Raw genomic sequence first — 5,866 nt, forward strand, 5'->3', positions numbered from 1 at the left:
CTTTGTGAAGTTAGTAGAAATCCAGTATGGCCATCCTCATGTAGCCCTTGCTCTTTTTATATTATCTGTATACTATTCTAGTCATTTTTGAATGCTCTGCAACAGTATTTTGCTTGCATATGATGCTATTAATGACATTGTTTGATAATTTCCCTATTCTATTGGATAACCACTCTTGGGAATGGGAATAAGTATAGATCTCTTCCAGTTAGTTGGCCAGACAACTGTCCTCCAAATTTTCTGGCATAGGCTGGTGAGCACATCCAGGCTACATTTGTTAATTGAAACATGTGAATTGGTATGTCATCTATTTCTTAGTACTTATTTTTTTGTCAATGGCTTCAGTGTAGCTTCAACTTCTTCCTTTATTGACTCTTGTTCTTACAGTACTTTCCGAATTTTTTCAGTGTCAGTCAATTCTTTTTGTTACAGTTACTCTGTGTATTCCCTTCATCTTTTTTCTGATGCTTCCTGGATAATTTAACAGTTTACCCACAGCATCCTTCAATTTTGAGACTCAAGGCTTAAATTTGTTTTTCAGTTCTCTCAACTGGAGAAATGCAGAGAGTTTTTTTCCTTTTTAATTCTTCAATTCCAGCTCTGCACATTACATTGTAATACTTTGCTTTATCTTCTCCAGCTGCCCCTTGAAATCTTCTCTTCAATCCTTCTGCTTCAACATCTTTCCCTTTTGTTTTGGATAGGTGCAGCACTCTAGTTCAATTTTCAGAGTCTCTTCTGACATATATATTGTTTTTTCTTTCCCTTCTGTGTTTAATGACCTTTTGATGTTTTCATTGATGTCATCCCACAATTTATCTGTTTCTTATCAATGTTCTTGAATGCTTCAAACCTATTCTTAAGATGGGTTTGAAATCCATGTAGAATAAACTCCACATCATACTTTAGTTCTCATAGACTTACTTTACTTTTCTTTTGCCTCAGTTTGAATTTGCAAATGAGTAATTGATGATCTGTTCCATAGTCTGTACCTGGTATAGTTTTGACTGCTGATACTGTGTTTCTTCAATTATTCCTTTTGCAGGTATAGTCAATCTGATTCCTATGCAGTATATCAGGTGAGGTCCATATGTAAAGTAGTAGTTCGTGTTTTTTGAAAAAGGTAGATGCAGTGAATAAATCATTGAATATACAAAATTTGATCACTCTACTTCCAACCTCATTTTTCCCCAAGTTCATACTTTCTGACTACCATTCCTTCTTCATTGTTTTCAACTTTTGCATTCCAGTCACCAGTTATCATTAACACATCTTGATTGCATATTTCAGGTCAATTTCAGGCTGCAAATTTGGTAAAAAATCAGTTTCTTTATCTTTGGTTTTAGTTGTAGGAGTGTATACTTGAATAATAACCTTATTAACAGATCTTCCATGAATGTGCATGGATAATGCCCTATCACTTACAATATTGTCTTTTTAACTATTATGACATATAATTCTTCATCTGTTTTTCTTTTCCAGTGTATTATACTATGTAATTGTCTGATTTAAAGTGGTCATGACTAGTCCATCTCATCTCACTAATGCCTAGAATACTGATGTTCATGCATTCCATTTAATTTTCACAACTTTTGGTTTTCCAGCATTCATGCTTTGTACATCCCATGTTCCAAGTATTAAAAGATGCTTGTATTTCTTCATCTTGACTGACTTCCAGTCTGGGCTATACTTTTAATACTATAGCTATCTGTGTTCTATTTATTGTTTTCCCACTATAGAGTTTTTTGGAGATCTGTTAACATTTGGCGCCAGCAGCCAGGAAACTAAAAGATGTATTGTGATGGGAATGCTTGCTGTTAGAGACCTCTCCAAAGTACTGAAGAGCAATCATATCACTCTGGAGATTAAGGGGCACCTGGTGCAGGCTTTGTCTTTGCCATCACTCGCTATGCATCAAAGAGCTGGACGATGAGTAGGCATAATAGAAGGAGAATTGATGCCTTTGAACTGTGGTGCTGGATAAAGGTATGGAATATACCATGGGTTGCTAAGAAAATGAACAGGTTCATCATAAAGAGGGTTAAACCAGGTTGTTCCTTGGAGGCAAGGATTTTGAAACTTCATTTGACATACTTTTTTTTCTTTTATTGGGAAAAACATATTGGCAGTAAAAGGAGGTGAGGTTTGGGGGCAGAAGGGTGAGGATGGGCAGGGATGCAGTTGCAGAGCTGCAGTTTGGTCGGTGGGGGGAGTAGGTGAAGGAAATGATGAGGGTCCAGTGGGGACCAGATGCTACAGAGGAATGACAAGCATTTTCCAATAGTAATTAAACCAACTGTCTTATTGATTTGGGAATTGGATGCCGACTCTCTGGCTTCTTCATGCTGAACAGGGGCGCAGATGTAAAGGGGGGAAGGGAGGACGCTTTATCACCTTACTGGTAGTCTTGGGTTAAAGCTGCTTGCCTTCTTGCTCTGTTAGAAGATATTTTCCTGTCATTTGCTCCCCTCTGGACTGCAAAGTGTTTTCCCAGGTGTGTCCAGTGGGGATGGCTGGTTGAACCCAGAGGCTCCATCCTCCTTTGCTTCCTTAGCTGTCAGTTGAATTTCCTTTTTGTCACTGACACTGGGTTCAGGGTCAATTCTGGAGTAAAACTCAATGTTAAGGTTACCTATAGGAAAGGGAGCAAACCTAGAGAGAACAAACTTGTGAGTTACAAATAGAAAGGCTTTGAGGGTGTTGCTTTCAGGTTTACTGGAGGAGAGGGTGGCAGAAGGTGGCCTAGGTAACATTCTCTGGATACCCTAGGCATTCTTTTTTTTTCCCCTTCCCCACCCAGGGGTCAGATGGCACAATCTGGGGACTGAGGGCAGCCTGCTCCGGGCAGAGGGCCCTGATGGCTCACCCAGAGCCAGGGGCCAAGGGCAGCCCATCCCGAGCAGGGCAACACCACCCAGGAGCTGGCTGGTATACTCCCTCTCCAATTGCCCCTACCCCAGTCTGGTCCTCTCGCCTGACTGAGGACTATGTGGTCAGGGATAGTGTCTCCAATTCCAGCACTGCCACTTTACCCCCCCCCATAAGTGGTCATACTACATTTTGAAGTAGGTGTCACTGCCCTCCCCCTTTATATATGAAAAAGGGAACCTGAGAATTGTGAACAGACTCCCCACAGGTCTAACCATCTTTTGGCAGAAGCATTCAACAGAACAAAATATGTGGTACATTTAGGATGTTGGACTTCTTGTGCATGCTGCCACTGTTAAGGTCATCAGACTCACAGTGACTTTCAGCAATCCATTCCATAGGTAATAGTCTTCTTTGGCCTGTCCAAGGAAACCCAAACCTGCAGATGGCAGGCAAGTTGGTCTTAAGTTGAAGGTAATGAGAGCTTCTGTTTTGTTTTAAACTTTTGTTTAGTAATCTGGTGGCATAATCTATAGAAAGTTGTGTTGCTAACTCAAAAGTGATGCCTCCCTGGTAGCTTAATTCTGCTGTATACTCCTTGGGAGAAGAATAAGCAAACTCCTTCAGTACAATTTACAGTCTCTGAAAACCCCCAGGAGTATCATTTTCCATATTTAATTTCTGTACTTAATTATCCAGCATCAAAATGAAATTTATAGTTTGAATTCTGTGATTACAGATAAAACTTAGATGTGCAGATAAAATTTAATTTGTTCACAGTATCCATCCACCTCACAGGATGTTCCATATAAAGCTGTCCCTAATCTGATTATGTTAATATAATATCGGAACTAGGGACAACCACCTAACAAAACAGTAAGTGCATTGAAATATATAAAAATAAAAAAATTATAAATACTTTAAAGTTCTACTTGCAGTTTCAGGGATGATACAGCATTTCCATGAATTCTAAATTCCATAATTAACATTTTATACTCATTTCTTTCCTTACCTCTAAGTGACTCTGTAAATTTAATGAAAATATCTTTCATAACAAACTTGTTCTAAGGAGAGAGTTTTTTGAAATTTTTATTTTATACTGGTTTACTCACGAAAGTTTGCATACGTTGTTTTCACACCAGATCTTTCCCATTCCCTTTACCCATCCCTCCCTTTACACATCAGGCCTGCCTTTAATTGTTTTTCATGAAACATTCTTTTAGTTAGTATAACCCTGGTATGTCCACTTGCTGTACAGAGGTAACTAATGGTTGCTGTGAAGCCAAACACGTGACATATATGAGTCAAATGTGAGAATGGTTACCCATCATGCACAGTGTTTGATGGAGTTCCCCGATTAAAACAAGCTTGGAAGGAGGAGTGGCATCCACTTTCATAATAGCTTGCCTCTGGAAACCTCTGAACCTGGAGAAAGGACGAAAGTTCTACAGGTGTCTAGGTCTTCCATTCATAGGGTCGCTATGAGTGGCCTACAACTTGACAACAACCCATCCTTACCACTCTGCTCTTACCCTCCCCCCTTAGATCCTCATACATATTTTATTAGTTCTTTTTCTATCTCTACACATGAAGAAATACTCAAAATCACTGGGAATATTTTTTAAGGTCACATTGTTTTTGTTAGATGTCATTGAGTTAAGCACAAGTCATAGTGATTCTATGAACAGCAGGTTTGAACTCTGTCCTATCCTGTGTCATCCTCATCATCTCTAACATATTTGAGTCCATTTCAACAGTCACTGTGGAAATCTCTCTCACTGAGGCTCTTCATTTCTTTAGTTGATGCTCCATCTCTTCAGACATGTCCTTTTCTAATAGATTTTCTCAGCAATATCTCCAAAGTATATGAGACAAATCTTCACCCTCCTTGCCTCCAAGGAGCACTCTTTGGCTGCACTTTTCTCCAAGACATAGCCTTCATTCATCTAAGAAAACTTTTAACCTGAGGGGTAGCCAGTGGAAAAAATTCTAGCTAAAAAAAAAGTGACACCTTTTATTTTAAAAAGCCCAAACATAACAACTAAACTGTTCTTGTATAAAGCAATACTACATTAATGAATTTATTTCTTTAATTATTCATTACACATTTTTTCCTGAATAGACATCAGTTACTGTACTTTATATAGACAATGGAAATAGAATGAAGACCCAATGACCAACCTTCTTCCTGACCAGAAGTTTATATTCTATCAGAAAAGACAGAGCTGTACACTGTTGTATTCAGAAATCTGAGAAGTGCTGTAAGAAAAAACATGCATAATCCATTTGGGTGAACATTGAGATAGCTAGCACCTAGCCTTGGTCAGAGAGTCTATACAGGAAGTATTATCAAATTTGACCTTGAAAGATTAGTAGAAGTTTAAGACCAAAATGAGAAAAGATTGGGGGGTGGGGCAGAAATTAACAGTTAAGAATTCAAGTTCAAATGAGGCAGTAGACTTTAAGGAGGTTTTTTTTTTTCTTTTTTCAAATTTTTTTTTTTTAATATATCAAAAGGCCTGCTTTAGTGACATGCTACTCCCACCAGAAAATAACCCAATACCCCCTTGTCGGTAACATGCTTAAGTTGACCAGCCAACTCCTATCTCTAAACTCTTGTGTATGTGAGTGTGTGTAAAAGTACATGTATCTTATCAACGTGATGACCCAAAGCCTCCTGCTTCCACACACTGGCAGACTGGTGTCTGCTCCCTTCAGAAGGGTGGGCAGAAACCTGCATGTGGTAGTGGAATATAATAGCCCACTTCTCAAGCAGTGCTTCACCTTTCTCAAAAGGAAAGGCTGACTTCTAACCAGACTACTCAAATCAATTCTCTCCTGGTGACTCCTTTTCTTTTTAGGAAAACACACATATTTACATATATATATTGTTATGCCCCAAATCCAGTTCCCCCCAAGTCACCAAGGAGCCGACACCGATGCAAGGGCAAGAGGGAATTTATTTCAGATTCGAATCCGGGCCGCGATCCAAACCGTG

The sequence above is a fragment of the Elephantulus edwardii genome, unplaced genomic scaffold, assembly GCF_000299155.1.
Source record: "Elephantulus edwardii isolate Elephantulus edwardi_28Jun2011 unplaced genomic scaffold, EleEdw1.0 scaffold00046, whole genome shotgun sequence".
NCBI lineage: Eukaryota > Metazoa > Chordata > Mammalia > Macroscelidea > Macroscelididae > Elephantulus > Elephantulus edwardii.